Source organism: Onychomys torridus, chromosome 21, assembly GCF_903995425.1.
Source record: "Onychomys torridus chromosome 21, mOncTor1.1, whole genome shotgun sequence".
NCBI lineage: Eukaryota > Metazoa > Chordata > Mammalia > Rodentia > Cricetidae > Onychomys > Onychomys torridus.
This window is the reverse complement of record NC_050463.1, coordinates 28356859-28373719: the sequence shown is the minus strand read 5'-3', so window position 1 is coordinate 28373719 and position 16861 is coordinate 28356859. Positions and strand designations below refer to the sequence as shown.

The 16861-nt window shown below is 42.2% G+C and overlaps 1 protein-coding gene across 1 annotated transcript in view; it reads left to right on the top strand.

Moving 5' to 3' along the window:
- Positions 1-16861, top strand: part of Ltbp1 (latent transforming growth factor beta binding protein 1) — a 394201-nt gene that overhangs the window by 203359 nt on the left and 173981 nt on the right. The gene's annotated exons all lie outside the window — the stretch shown is intronic.

Here is a 16861-nt window from a genome sequence, read left to right as displayed (position 1 = left end):
TTTGAAAATTAGACTCAGTCCTTAATGATGGTTTTTCTTATTTACTTGAGGAAATCTGTGGATGTTGTAACCATATATGTAATAATTACTTGGAAAATTCTGTCAATCTTTGGTTTTCCCATTTTTTCTGTGGGGGTTTGGGTTATGAAACCCAGAATTTTCCATTTTAATCACAAGACCTCTGAACAATTTTATGCTAATGGTGAAAGCAGGAATCTGGTCCTTGCCCTCAACTCAAGTTTAAGCTGTCCTAACAGACCATGGTGGTAACACACGCCCTTGACCAGTTATATTCACCATCTTTCATCTGGCTGGCTGTTGACTGATTGGTCTGCTGGCAGCTGGCAGCTGAATCGTAAACCCCTCATGAAGATTATGAATAAGCTCTGGGTTTCTCCACACCATAGTCCTTCTCCTCCCACTGGTAGGAGATGCTTTGCATTCAATAAGAGAATTAATCCTTCTATTTCATTGGCATTTTCTTTACTCTTGGATTTTTTTTTTTAAATGAGAATGGGCCAAATTAGATGTTAATTAAATATTGTATGAGAGACTCAGAAGAAATCTGCCACCTACCATCAGGAGTTACTGTCATTTGGCCCAAGGCTAATACAAAGAGTTGAGTGAGTGTTTCCCTGTGTCTAAGGAATAAGAAGCTTCAAGACACTTTGCCTTCTATATAACTGTATCAGTATGTGAAGATAATGCAAAGAATACAGGTGTTCTTAAAGTATTTGGGCTATAATCCTAGGTGTGTAAACCCAGATCGGAGGCTTGAGATGAAGGCTGAAGGAAGACTGTTGCTATACACATGGAGGTGGTACCAGAAGCCCCCTCAAATGCCATGAGGATGCTGACTGAAACTGCCACTTCACTTAAGGCACTGCTACTCTTCTTATCTTGGTGTCAGTTGGAATAAGACTCTGTGCTGTCAACAGTATTCTTCCCTGGTCCTTGTATAAACCTCAAGAGTGTTTATCTTTGAGTCTCTCAGTCTCTGTGACAGGGTTGCAAAGTTGACACCTCTGGGATGCTTTTTAAACCATTGACTTTTCTTTGGTCTCCAACTCTGATATGCCATAAGACATTCTTTGGGAGTTGCTCAGGGCTGATGAACTGTAGGCATCCTTGAGTTCTTGCATACAATTTCAATGGCATTTGTATGTGTGTGTGTATGTGTGTGTGTGTGCAGACTGGTGAGGACACATGGAGGTCCATGGAAGCCTTCACTGAGCTGAAGGCCCCACCTAAGGGAGGGTCATGGAATGTGGGAGGTAAGGCAAAACTGACTGGAGTGGAAAGAGGAGTTCTTTTAGAATCTAGCCAGGAAGCTTGCAAGTGCATTGGTATAGAGCAGTGGTTCTCAACCTTCATAATGCTGCGACCCTTTAATATAATTCCTCATATTGGGGTGACATCCTCAACCATAAAATTATTTTGTTGCTGCTTTTTAACTGTAATTTTGCCACTGTTATAAATTGTAATGTAAATATCTGGTATGTGACCCCTGTTGAAAGGGTCGTTCAGTCCTCAAAGGGGTCATGGCCCACAGTTGAGAACCTCTGGCATAGACTCATGACCAAGAGTACAGGATTTGTAAGAAGTTAGGCCTCACAGTCTGACATTGGTGGAATGGGTCAAAATGGGGAGAACTGGCTGGGTGATAATTGTTGGAGTCTGGCAAGAAAGAGCACCAGGGAAGGGATATAATGTTCTGTGAATGGAATCTTTCATTCTCACCACAGACCTCCGGAGGCACAAGCTCTGATCCCAGTTCTATCGAGGAGATGGGCTCTGCTTCTCTTTTAGGTGACAGCCATAGAAAACTTGTTTAGGTAAATGAGTTGATTGAGTGTAAGCTGGGAATAGCATGGAGAGATTCTATCAAAGAGAGTAAGAAAAGATGTGGGAGACTTCCGAGGAGCCCGTTGTGTCCACAGAAGACAGGATGGTGGATTTGGAAAAAGGCATTGGAGCCACCACAGAGAGAAGACGTAAACATTGGGCATGGTGTTGTAACTTAAACTGCAGAGAACCCAGCCTTCACTCTTGCTTTATCCTTCCCACTAACTAATTCAGTTAGGACGTCACCTCTGTCACAGTAGCTAAACTCTAAAAGCAGACAGGGAGATGAGTTTTGATTTTTTTTTCTTATTATTATTTGGGTCAGATCTGTTATAATTCAACTGAAATAAAATTCTGAGTTATAAACTTTAACTTCAAGTTAAAACCAGTTTGGTAAGCATTTTGTTTGTGTGTTTGTGTGAATTAGGACAGTGATTGTGTGTGTTTTAAGAGATTTCATTTTGTATCAATAAGAAAACCATTTTATGCACATTCCAATCCTAAAATCATCCATATATAGTTGCTGTAACTTCATCATTTATCCATAAAAGGAAAGGAGAAAGAAACAGAAGTAATGCTGGAATTTTCCCTCATACACTCAAATAGTGTCTGTGATGATTTTTCTGTTTATTTAGGGATATTGCCAAAGGATTTGGAAATTTTTCTAGTCCTGATTAACGATGGTAGTTTTAATTGACTCCCCTTCCTTCTCTCTGATTGTTATCCTGTACACAATCTTGACATCTGATTGTTTCATTGTGGTGCCTGAGCAGTAGAGTACACACCAGGAGGTCAGAAGACAGTTCAGTCTGGTCTGAGCTGCCTTGCAGGAGAGTTAATTAGAAACACACTTTCTCGCCAACATTGAGGATTAGAAGGGATCATCTTCAGGAAGTCAGTCTTGATGCATATTGACTTGATTTAGTGGAATGCTCCAGGTTCAAGAAAGATCTATGAAGCCCTGAACTCAACATATCAAGCCTTTAAAGCTGAATGGAAGGAGACATCTTGGCTCATCTCATCAGCTAGTCACAAATCACATGGCTTTTGGATATTTCACATTTGACTCTGGAAGGTTCTGTGGTGTGATTGTTAAGCAGTGGATAGTAGAAAATTTAATACTACCTTTAAATAACTAACTTTCCAAACTAACCAAAGCCCGCCACTCCCTTTTAAAAATATACAGACTGATGCCCAGGGACTGCTGAACACTTTTAGCTAGTAGCTACTCCTGGGTTCACATCTTTCACCTTTAAAATATGAACTTTTTCCCTTTTTCTCTTCCTTCCTTCCTTTCTCCTTCCTTCCTTCCTTCTTCCTTCCTTCCTCCTTCCTTCTTCCTCCCTCCCCTCCCTCCCTCCTTCCTTCCTTTTTTTTTTTTTTTTTTGGCAAGAGCCACCTTTTGTTACTGAATTAAAATTACAACATCAAGTTAATGTTAAATAATTTGGCCAGACATTTGTACACAAAAGAACTGTTTTTATGAAAAATAAGGTGAGTGATTTGGGAAAGCTCAGTAAAAGTGAACCACTAATACAGGATGGCTGCTGATTTGGGGTTAGGAAAGACAATGTGAAGATCTTAGTAAATTGCAACATCTGGAATTTGCCATTCAGAAGGTTTCCAATTAACAAGACATGGAGAATAAAACACTCATTTATCCACTTATTAGACATTGACTGTATACAAAGCACTTGCTACCTCTAGGGTTAAGCCCCAGCTAGTGCATAGCCCTAGAGACTATCTCTAATGCTTCTGGGCATCAGATCATGTGGAGGAGATTGGCATGTACTCGGACAGTTAACCTGTCAACTCTGTGAATTGTGGAAGGCTCTGTGTTGCCCTAGGATTATGTGGCAGGGATGGGAACTGCCACCTTTGGCCTGACATCACTAGGAAGAGCATGATTGATGGTGCTGATGTAGAGTGTTAGGTTGAAGGAAGAGTATGGTGGTGATTTGGGAGGAAGAGGAGAGAGGGTATCTAGAATCATAAGTGTGTGGCTCATGAGAAGAGAGTAGGTATTGTGTGTGGCTGGAATTCAATAGACCATTGTGGGAACAGCAGAAGATGGAATGGGACAGGGAGGAAAAAGTCAATCAGAATGGACTCTTCTTTCATGAGACAGTTATAGAGAATATGAAATAAACAGGGATGGTGTTTGGGGGCATTCCACACAAATGTCTCTGTAGCTCAGGAGGTGTTCCGATTAGAAGCCATTTGGGTGCCCCTTTACTGTTATGAGTTGGCTATGTCTTACAGATCCTCTTTTAGCCTGTTGGACATTTTCCTCGATCTTTGTGCTTAGTTACTAAATAGATGGGTCCTGGGGATGAGAAGTAGGCTGGTAAGTTTTCCTTGTGAAGCTGACACTACTATCATCTGAGAAAACCATCTCAAGGAGGGATTATCTAGATCTGCTTGGCCAGTAAGGGGGGGGTGTTTCGATAGTATTAATTGCTAAAGGAAGCCCTGGCCCATTGTGGGTGGCACCATTCCCTATGTAAGAGTAGAGAAGACGGGCTGAGCAGTAGCACACATTCATGCATTCATCTCTGGTCTTGACTGTGGATGTTGCTGCCTTGACTTCCCAGCGTTGAAGGGTTTAACCTGGAATTGTAAGCCAGATAAACCCTTTCTCACTTAAAGGGGGCAACAGACGTGAGAGCAGGGCAATAAGCAACCAGGATTTAGTGTCCTTCCAATCTAAGACATTGTGGAAATACAACCTGTGATGTAGCCCTGAAAATTGTTAGTGTTTCATATTTATAAACAGCCCTTTTTTTTACCTCTGACTTGAATTTCGTCAGTGGAGGCCTACCATATTTATTTAAGTTTTACTATTTTATATATGTGGGTGTTTTATCTGCCTGTTTGAATGTGCACCATAAACATACAGTACCCTCGGAGTCTAGAAGATGGAGTTGGATCCCTTGGAACTGGAGTTACAGGTGGTGATGAGCTGCCATGTGGGTGCTGGGAATTGAATCCAGGTCCTCTAGAAGAGCAGCCAGTGCTCTTAACCACTGAGCCATCTCTCTAGCTCTAAAACTGTTGGTCATTACTGACTGAAGTAGTCACCAACATCTCAATAATAGAAGGACCTTCTCAGTTCATTTTTCAGCCCATTTTGATTCTGAGGAGCATAGACAACCACTAGCTAGATCTTTGACTGTACATTATAATCAAGGCCATGGAAAGACAGGGCGGAGGAGAAAAATGCCTCCAGTGTGGCAGACAGTGAGGTGGGGGTCTGGGAAAGTCACAGGCCATGCAGGGTGGGGAGGAACTGCAGACAGCCATGGAGAGCTTTGTTTATAGTAGTGGTTCCCAAACATTGTCCACCCAGAATTTATTCTTTTTGGCTCTCAGAGTGAATTTTATAGACCCCATTTCATTTTATGACCCAGTGTGTTTCTCCTTTCATGTCCCTTGGGGAATGTTGCTCTGCTCTTGGGTTCGTCTGAGTAGGTCTCCGTGATTTTCTTTTTTGAAATCCTTCATTTTTTCCCTCTGATCTCCCATTCCTTACTTCACCTGGAGCTGCCAAGTTTTCCCTTTTCTACTCTGTTATGTCTCTGTCTGTCCTTGGAAGCTTTCTATCCAGTGTAACTGCTTATCTTTAAAACATGAGAAAGGAAGTTTGACTTAATAACCAATATTAAGCTATTTAGATAACAGTTTGCAGCAAACATAGTTACAATCCATATTTATATACTGGATAAAGCCCTTCAGATGGAATAAGTTAAGTAGATTAAGCAAGAAAGATTAAAATTTAATGTTAGCATAAAATAGATGTCATCTCAGGTTCTTGGAGGATTGAAACAATGGAATGGAGAGAAAAGAACATATAAAGTTAGCTGTGTAAAACAAACAAATACAATAAAATTGCGTAGCCTAGTGAACTAACATGGACAGGGACTAGACTGACAAAGATATATCCATCAACAGGACAAATAAAATCTTAAAGAGCTACTATCCATCCATGCTTCCCATCATGAAAGTCATCTCAGAAAAACAAAGATGCCAGGAGGGTCCAGTATGATGTGGCCTTCCTGAGGGTTACCTGGGATCCAAGTGCTCCAGAGACAGAGGCAGGAGGGTGGACAGTTCAAAGCCAGCCCTGGCTATTTAGTGAGACAGATCTCAACACTTCTTCTTTTTTGAGCTAACTGTGAATCTCGTGTGTTTATACACTGCTGTCGATGCTATTGGCATGTCTTTTGTGGAGGATCCATCTACTGATTCCCCAACAGTTTCACTACATTAGATCACAATTAGTCCTCCACCAGATTCTCAAAAGGGTGGTAGATGGGACTGTAGGCTGTACATTGCGTGGCCCACCTAGCTGGAGGTTATGTATATATTCTTTTCTTGCCAGTATCTTGCCTTGGCTTTCCCATTTCCTGTATTTCCATTGCACCGTCTGTAATAGCCATGAAATCAATGATAATGGCTGATCTTGGAAGAGTGCTTCTGGGTTGCTGAGTTTTGCATACTTTGACTGTGTATAAATTCATCCAAGTCATGTAACAACTGTATGAGCTGCATGTGATTGTTATTGTTTTATAGGTGAAGATATGGGACAGACAGGTGTTAAACAGCATGCCTAAGGTCCTGCCATTATTAACTGATGAAATCAGGGAGGCAACCTTTGGAGATCTGGTTCAGGACTCTTCATGTCTGTGCTCTGTGTCCTTCCCAGTGATGAGGCAGTTGCATCAGATTAAGAGACTCCTGTGTTTGCTTGTTTATTGTGTCTCCCAGCTTATCACCTAGAGTATATTAAGCAACCAACAACTATTGCTTGAGTGCATGCAGTTATAATTACTAAGAATAAAATTATATTCTTGAGAATGTACCTGAAGCCTTCTCTGTAATAGTTAAAAAGAAAATGCAAGTATACTAAACAAGCAATACTTAATCTATATTCTTCTACTTGGAATATTATATAGATGCTAAAATATGGATTATTAAGAAATGTAGAAATACATAACAATGAACTGTATGAAAAGTATGTACGTAATTATGCAAATGTACACTGTGTGCATTTTAACCATCACTTGGACATCTCTCTAGGTGTTACTTGTTTGTAAGTTATAGTATATAGTGAGTATAGTGCTGTAGTAAAAATTATTAAAACAAACAGTGCCTTAGCCCTTGCTTCTGTTTATCTCCTTTGCACTCTCTAAAAATTCCCCTGGGAAACCTAATGGGTGTTCTCCATCTCCTACTTTATACCGGTGAGCTAAAGTTACACATGGTATCCACCCAGAGCTTCTGGTTAGATCCTCCAAGGTCCACTGTTTCCCCAAAAAGGTCCCTCTAGAACACTGGATGTGTGTCATACCTGAGTCTCTTACATTCCATGATGTGCTGGGCTGAGTACTTGGTAACTGTTCTTTAGCTCTTTCTTCAACCCCATCTGGCTCTTTGACTTTGGGGCCCCAGAACAGCCTGCTTCTTAGAGTGAGCATCTCAAAGATGGCGGAAGGTAAGTGCCAGAAGGGCCAAGAGCTTTGTCTGTTTTTGTCTGCTGATCTTGCCAAATGTTAGAACAGTGTCTCGTGGTAGACAGACAATAAACATTCTTTAAATGAAAAGCAGAACAAAACAAAACACTCATGGCACTTCTAGCCTTCCTGTCTCACTTCATCAGAACTCAAGGGGACAGCGAGGGACCAATAATACACAAAGGTGCACTCTGTAGCCAGAGGAACGCTCTCTGTCTACTCTCCAGCAAATGGTTCTTTTTCTGGCTTCCTTGTTCTTGACTCTTATTTACCATGCTTCTGTAGGAACTAGGCATTTTCTGGGCTCAGTTGGAAAACCATTTATTTCTCCTAGTGTGTGTAGGTACCTCAGTGCATTTTCTTGTGCTGTAACCATGGCTGGAATAGTTTAAAAAGGAAAGAGATTTATTTAGTTCTTGGTTCTGGTTGGCTTCTGGGGAGGGACTTGCTTTCTGGTAGGGACCTGCTGTGGTCCTGAGGCAGCCCAGAGCATCACATGGCAAAGCAGAGCAAACTCACTAACTTAGGACTCTTTCTTTGTCTATAAAGCCACTGTAATAGTAGTCATGAATCCCACACCCTCCTGACTTCATCTAATCTTAATTATCTCCCATTGTCTGACAGACTTTTCCTGGAGAGATTACACACACACACACCCCTACTCACCCCCCAAAGGGAGCCCATGGCTGACCAAGGTAGCAGTTCACCAAAGTCCAGCTTGGTGAACCCATGAGTTTTTAATTGGGGTTGTTGACAGGAGCCTGAGGGGTTACTTACAGGAGTGTGGGCGACTCAACAAAGTAGTTACATCACTGAAACAGCCCAACCTGGGTGACAACTCACAAAAGCCGAGAATCTCCTCTTTTCAGCCCCACTGGCTAGAGTCATGTCCCCTAGTAGCCACAAACTCCTTCTGTGAAGCTAGGAAGAGGATTTGGAGAACCTTTCAAGTTTTCACATACCCAGTGACATTTTGTTCACCATTCGGCATCACAAGAGCCTCTCCGTTCCCTCTGGAGGGAGTGTGTCACTCTGTAGGAACTGCTGTAAAATACCTCTCAAGGACTCATCTCCAAACACCCCTAACATCAATTGGGAGATGAAGTTTCAGTATGAGTTTTGGAGCAGAAAAACCTCCAGACATAGAAACTGAATTAAAAGAGAAATATTAAAAGAGGCATAGATACAAGATGCATTTTTTCCACCTACCATCCTCAGGGAGTCTTTAGAGAATGCGGATCCGTTTTTGCTTAGTTCCTGTGTGCTGTGGAGTGTGGAAGAAAGACATGAAATCATCATGATCTGTTTCCTACACATTTAGGTGACAATGGGAGAAATGGGGACTACATAATCCAGAGCGGAAGGCAGGTTGACAAATGATGTAGAAATGATGTTAGACGCCCCACCAACAGTCCCAGGTGCCCCTGTTCAACATCCTCCTCTCTCCTCCGATGAATGGTTTTGTTTTCTGAGTCCATACTTACCCCAGATTTACCAACTACAGGAATTTGGCCATCTCTGATGTCAAAGGTTTTTATTGAAATGCTATGCTCTTAATAGATGTGTTTGCTGAGGCTTTTGACTCTGAAAATATTTAAAAACTCTAAACGTAGGTTCATCTCAATTCCCTTTCTGAGGCTCAGGAATAAGTAAGTCTCAAGATATTAATAATGAACTTGGTGGGAGTATGAACCTCGTGTTTGGAAAGATCTCCAGGCCAAGTTTGCAAATCCCAGTGGTAAAACACAGTTTTAAAAGGGGTTGAGGCTTTCCTTTAATATTACTGACTATAGTTCTGGCTTAAGTGGTGTCACTGGGTTTCTGCGTTTTTGCAGGGATATTAAAGAAAATGCCAGGCCAGAGTGACTGAAGGGACAATGCCGCCCTTAAGATAGCTGCGGTGATGCCCAGCTACGGTGGCCTTCATGGATCAGGACCAACTTCGCCTTAATGAAATCTGTTTCACTTTCATTATGGGGTGGGTGGGTCCTCATTTTTCTTTTTTCCAGCTTGATGTGCCCATGTCCTTTCCCCAAGTAGTAAAACTTAGGCTTCAGTCAGCATCTACCACTTAACAGATGAGATCCAGCCCCTTGCATATGGGTGGCAGTTAGAAGGATATACTGTGTCCCCATGTCATCTTTAAAAATTTTAAACCCTGTCAGTCACATTTGATGAGATGGCGAAGTCTGCATCTTGTCCCATGAGCAGGTCGTCTATGAATGGTTTAGCACCAGGTTCCACACAAACGTGCATTAATGTGAGGGGTGAGAGTGCGGCTCCTTTTCCAGCCATGCCCCGTTTCCCAAGACGGATAGACCACCAGTGGGGACCGATCTAGCTGGACTTTTGAGACTCAGATTTTCGAGAATGAAGCCACCCAGCCATCTCATTTGTAGATGGAGGCATGATAATCCTCACGGAGCCTTGGTTTTTAAAGACTGTTGACAAAGGATGTCCCTAGCTTAAGGCGTCTGTGATTTGTGGTGTTTAACCATCGTGTACAGTTTGCCAGCATGACTACAGATGGTGATAAAAGCAGCTCGAGGGGCGGGGAAATAGTAGGTGCTGCTCCTGCGCCAGAGTGTGCAATGAAGAATGTAGAGTGGAATTTGGTGATAGGATTTGTCTACGAAGTTCCTCAGGGTTCGCAAAGTGTAAACCTAGATGAAGTGAGATAGCTCACAGTGGTGGTGAGGTTGATGATTAATGAGGAGGAAATTATAAACAAAGCTGAGATGATGAATGTTCCCATTCAAAATTGGAAGCTTTGGCATGTATCATAGTACGTCCTATCTCCTGGGCATAAACAGGATCCAGCATAGAAGCCAGCTAATGCCCACCGGCACTAAAACCTTTTGCTAGTTCTGGAATTTTATGTGTAGTCATTGCTATTTTGTCCTTGTTCAACTCTATATTTACCTTAACATGGATGCAGAGTTCTCTCTGTCTGGGTATCCCATTGGTGCAGAGGGAATGAAAGTGGCCACCTGAGTTTTTAAGCAGATAAATCCAAAAAACATACTCTTCTTTTCCTGTGTTCTGACTTGGGTGAAGGCAATCATCTAGCCATGCCTTTGACTCTCAGTTCCACTAATTCTTTTTGGGATGGTGAAGCATACTAAGTTAAAGAAAAGAAGAGAGGGAGAGAGAGAGAGAGAGAGAGAGAGAGAGACAGAGAGAGAGAGAGAGAGAGAGAGACAGAGAGAGACAGAGACAGAGAGACACACAGAGAGAGACAGAGAGAGTGTGTGTGTGTGTGTGTGTGTGTGTGTGTGTGTGTGTGTGTGTGTGTACACATATAGTGTTGGAAAGGTAACCCAGGGCTTTATTTATGTTACCAAAGTGTTCTACCACTGAGCTCAATCCCCAACCCAGCTCTCAATCATTATGTAACACATTTATTAGCCAAAGTCTTTACATAGCTACAGTATCAATCCACTTTCTGACTGAAACGAGGAGAATGAAGGTGATAAAACTTGGGCTTTCTAAAAAGGTTGCTGCCTTTAGGGCATCAAGAAAAGATATGGAGAAACAAGCTGAGGTCCTCTAAGAGAACATTACTCCTCCAATCAGAGACAAGTGGCAGAGCTGAAATAGTTGAGACAGCCGCTCCCCTCAATGCCATGCATGTCCAATGTCTGTGCACTGGCCTCCTCCAGAAGGAGGGTTTTCCCTTTGGCACCATAAGAAATGGTCTGTCTGCTGGATCAGAAGGTCTGGGCAGGTAGAGTTTTCAGGATTGGCTTCTGGAGGCTCTGGAACATTGTGAGAGCCCCTCTTAGGAATGAGCAGCCTAAGTGTTTTTATAGTCAACTGATATAACTGGTCACCTCTTATCATAGCACATAGTTTTGGAAAATGTCATGTTTGTATTTGAACCTAAGTCCTTCATATTTGTTATTTAAATGGAGTTCCAAATTGCAATGTAGAATGTGAAAATTTGGTCATCCCAAGTCTCTGAAAACCACAAGTCATTTTACAGAACACAGTGAATGATGGAGTGCATCTGAACCACTTGATATGTTTAATACTGCCGACTCACTCCACCAAGCAGGATTCTTTGGTTCATTTTGGCCTTTTATAGTAGCATCATGAGATACTTCAAGATGTTGTCATGAAATTACACTTTCTGGAATAACAGGATGATGATCCACATACCTCTTGTTATTGAAACAGTTCCCTGGTGACTGTATGATGCAAGATGGTGAATTATGGTGGTGGCCAGCAAAATACCATGCCAACAAGGTTATGGCATTTCTCAGGCAGCATTCTGAGAGTTCTATTTTCTAGTTAGATTTCCCAAAGTATATGGGCCATAACCAGAATTAACAACCTTAAGTTAATGACTTACCACAGGCTGCTCAAGCCAACCTAAAGGATAATTCATTCTTTTTCCTCTCCATGTTCTGAGAAGGCTTTATAGAATACTGATGGTCTAGATGATATACCTTGCAGTGGTGCGTAGAGAGTGGTATGAACTTTGAAACAGAAAGAAACTATTCATAGCTAAATCCTACAGTCTATAGATTAATTTAAATTTTTTCTTTAATATATAAAAGATGATTTAGGTGTAAAAAAGATTGCCTGTGGCAAACAGTTCAGTCTGAAGTTATTGAGATGAGGCCAGGGCTGTTATATGCTGTCTTTGAGATTTTAGAAAGTGCTGCAATGAGAGAATAGATATTTTGTTCCTCATTCATGAATGGTTATGAATAGTGACCTTTTAGTGATTAAAATGGCCAGGCAGAAGCTGTTTCCTGATGAATGGGAACACAGAATACTGCTGTATTCTCTTAGGCTAGCATAGTCCACAGGACAATTGCAGTTGGAAGGTTTCTCCATTCCCGCCAGGCCCCACCATCCCGCAGCCACTTATAAAATAATCACTCAGAAGCTTATATTAATTATAACTGCTTGGCCATTAGCTCAGGCTTATTACTGACTAGCTCTTTAAATTAACCCATAATTCTTATCTATGTTTAGCCACATGGCTTGTACCTTTTTTCAGGTCTGCCTTGTCATCTTGCTTCCTCTGTGTCTGGCTGGCGACTTCTGACTCAGCCCTTCCTCTTCCTGTCTCCTCCTTGTCTGCTCGCCCCGCCTATGCTTCCTGCCTGGCTACTGGCCAGTCAGCATTTTATTTAACAACCAATCAGAGCAACACACATTCACAGCATACAGAACGACATCCCACAGTAGACATTTAATTGTAGGGAAGTCATCTCTGGAGTAAAAGGTAGAGAGACATAGAGGACCTGAGCCCACGTTGGATTTTAGAGTCTGTTAGTATTACTGGAAATATCATGTAAAGGTCAATTGGTTAATTTTTAAGATGGTTATTTCTATGAATTTATGCCAGTATAGATTATGGGCAGTCCTCAATTTACATATCTTAACAATATTATTTATTTGTTTGGGAAGGGTCTCATGATGTAGTCTTGGATGGCCTAGAACTTGCTATGTAGACTAGGCTAGTCTTGAATTCAGAGAGATCCACCTGCCTCTGCCTCCTAAGTGCTGTGATTAAAGGCGTGCGCCACCATGCCTGCCTTTACTTTGCAACTGAATAGGTGGAGATATTCAAGCCGCACAGCTTCTAAATATTTTTTTTTTGTGTGAAGACGTCTAAGGGGAGGGTATAAATATGTAGAGCAATGAAGGCAACACAGTAAGGCTATTTTTTTTTTTTTTACTAGTCTACAATTGAAAATGTTAGAAGCATGAAGAATTGAAATGTTTTATTTCTTTGATTGAAACCAGTCAAGAATAGTGTGAGCATGTTGGCGTTCTTCTCACTGCACAGCTTAAGACAGAGAATCTCCCTTCTTTCCTGTAAGCCATTGGGGATGAATGACCCTTTCACAGGGGTCACCTAAGACCACCAGAAACCACAGATATTTACATTATGACTCACAACAACAGCAAAATTACAGTTGTGAATTAATGATGAAGATAATTGTATGGTTGGCGGTCAGAACAACATGAGGAACCGTATTAAAAGGTCGCAGCGTTAGGATGGTTGAGAACTGAGAACCTCTGCTCTATAAATTGTCACATCCCTCTTCCTTTGGGCAGAATTTTGAAAGCAAACTCAAGGGAGTGAACTACTGGATGTGTGCCCGGTGTGATTCTCCTTCTCAGAGTGTCACTGTTACTTCCTTGAAGTCCATGCCATCTTTTGACTATCCATGTTTGAAAAACATTCTGTCATTTTATTGCTTTGGGCTTAGGAGGCAACAGGACTACCTGCCTTGGTGTGTGTGCGCCAGTTCAGGGATGTGCAGCACCTACTCATTAGCCGAGCTTGAAAGGAGTGATGGGACCAGGCACTGGTCATGATATACACCTGCTATTATTGAAGGGATTGGTGGACAGAGCCAGCAGCGAAGTTTACGTCTCATATATTTGTTCAGGGTCCTGTGGCTTCTCACATTCCTGCAAATTGGAAGTAAAGAGAGTCTGTGTTCCAGTGATGAGTTATTCCTAGGACTATTTGCACAATAGTATATTTAAGTATGGGACTCTTCACTGTTACTGAGCTCATCCAGTGTGCCAAATTTCAGTTTTGAAGTTGCAGTTGGCATTGACCTAGGAGTTACAAGGATACTGACTACTGGAATCATTTTGACTACCTCTCCCTTTACCTGGTACTTCCCAGAGGAGATAGGATACCAGTGGAAGTTCAAGGGTTCTCCAGGGTCCAGCTAATCTGGGTTGTTTGACTCCAGCTGGCACACAGGCCTAGAACACAGTTTCTGGGTTGTGGCCTGGTAGCATTTTCTAGCTCGCTCTTTCCTTCTCCACCTTCTCAGTTTCCTACACATTCTGCTGAGCCTCCTCGCAGGTGACATCACTTCTTTTCCTCTCATTGCTTCCTGCCATCACCCTGAGCTCTGTTTTCAACCTGCCTCTCAGTTAGTATGACAGTTTCCAAACTGGCACCTCCCAGCATTGTCGCTTTTTTCTGGTCAGCTAATCCTGAATGCCATCTGCAGAGCAGCCTTCCTGGAACACGCTGGCAACCTCGTTAATCCTCCCCTTCAAGCCTCGGGATAACTTGTCCATTACAGAATCAAGTCCAAACCCCGCATCACGCCTTTAATAGCTTCTTGGTCTGATGTAAGCCTCCACGTTCCAGCTTATAGCCTGATCCCTTCCCTTCCTTTAAAAGCCTGGGTTTTAACAAGACACACTGACTCACTTTCTCCCAGATGAGCTACCTCTTCCTTCTAAAGATGGTCTCTCTAGAGTGTGCTGTTCGCATGATCAATTTTGCTCAGTCTTACAGACTTCTCCCAGTTCTGTCTTTGGGGAAGCGCTTTTTTGATTGTTTCTGAAGTTCCGAAGGATTTTTATTGATATTTGACAGTCATTGTTTCTTTGTTGTTTTAGTTATACTGTGTTGTTTAATGTCACCAGTGAGCTGTAAAATCCTTGAAGGGTAAGGACTGAACCTTCTTTACAACCTAAGGAAGGTATTTAACAAAATGACAGGCACGGAACTGTTCGTTTCTTTGTCTTTTTGTTTATCACCTTTTTCTTTATGTTTCAGACCTTAAGCATTTCTCCTAGATCCTGAGCTCTGTGTGAAGGGTGAAATTAAACAGGACTGATTCTCTGACCTCACAGAACTTTAGTGGATGGAGGTATACACAATAGTCAGACAACTGTCATGATGTCGGAGATGTGACCTGGAGGGTAGTGACTGAGAGGCAACTCTGAATGCTTCTCAGAGAGGCAAGAGTCTAAAGGACAAACAGGAAGTCGGTCTCCTGAAGGGAGCTGAATGGAAGGTGTCCCAGGCAGAAGACTCCACAGCAAGCTCAGTGGTTCTGAAAAAAGTTCAGTAGGCTGCGCTCTGAGAGATGGGGTGAGCTCAGGAGTGATGAGGTTGCAGAGGGAGCAGAGCTCTGAGTGATTGGAAGAGAGAAGTTCTAGTGTGGATGTTCAATGAGTAAGGTGAGGGAGAAACAGTCACGTTTTCCTAAAGGCTACTTCGGGGCTAAGGCTGTTAGAAGGGAGATGATCACTCCTGTAGATGGTGTGAGTTTGAGGGCTTCTATGGGATGTCTACATGGAGATACACAGTTGTAGACAGTTTGAAATTCAGCAAAAAGAAGCTTTGACAGGATCCCAGCTTTGGGGATATGAGGAAATCATATCAAAATGTGTGGAGTTGGTCAAGAAGATTTTAGGACCAGACCATAGTATGCAGCAATGTGTAAAGGGAAATCAAAGGAAGGCTTCTGCAAAGAATGTGCAGATGGGATAGGGAAGGAGGAAGGCATCAATTAGATGACCAAGGTGCCATAGTAACCAAGGGAGACTGGAACCTCTGCCTGTCAGAGTTAGCGACACAGAGACCATTAGTGGCTTTAGGAAGACGGGTTCTGTAGAAGACAAGGAAGGCGTGTCCTGTACCAAGGTACTTTACAGTTATATCAGGAAGTGAAGAAAGATTTCAGGTGAGTGTAGTCATGAAGGACACCATTTAAAGAACATAAAAGCTAAGAAGAAATAGAGTCGAGGGGCTTTTCTTGTTCAAGCAGGAAGAAATCTGATGGCATTTAAAAGCTGCCAGGATACATTCACTAGCAATGAGGAAGGTCTGTCATAGCTGAGTTTATCCCAAGTTAAAAACTGAAAACTCTTCACCCAATGCATCACCTTATCGTTTGATATTTCAAGTGAACAGACTTGAAACTAATGATCACTCAGATACTACCAGGTTTCATTTCATTTCAAATGTTTGGTTTTTGTCCAGTGAGATGGCAAATTCTTATGAAGCATGTTCCAAACTATCTGAGCTTTATTTATGTCCTGAGTGGCACAGAGCTCAGTGTCTTCTGCAGACAAAAAATTTTCCTTACTCTAATTCATTGCTTTATCTGCTCTGTGAACAAATCCCCACTCTATACAAGATACCTTTTAGGTACTGAGGACATGAAGATTATCAAGGTATAAATACCTCTTCTTTCCATGGAATTTATAATCTATGATACAGTTAGCTAATCATCAATAAATAGAGAAGCAGAACAATTTCAAATTGCAAGAGATGCTTAAAATTGTACTTGTGGGGGGCCAGCACCCACATTTATTTACCCCAGGGACTCTTGAGGAGTGAGGGATAAGAGATTTAGATAGAAATATAGAGGAGAGAGACAGTTAGAAACACAGCATAGCCTTGGGAGGGCCTGGGTCAAAACCCACCAGCCCCTTGTCTCTTTTATATTTTTGGTTGTGAGCCTAGCCTTTAATGGCTGAGCCATCTCTCCAGCCCCCCTTGTCTCTTTTAAAGGAATGCCAAGGGGTGGAGCAAAAGAACTCCCACCAGCACAGCTGAGTGCAGACCATCCCAAACACCTGGTGACCATGCCCTTGGTCAAACCATCCTCTAGTCCAGTCCTTCTGTGTGAAGCAAGCTCAGATCTTACTAGAAAGCCTTTGTGGGATCCCATAAGTACTGTGGTACACAGTAACCCTGGGTGGTTACTTCATAC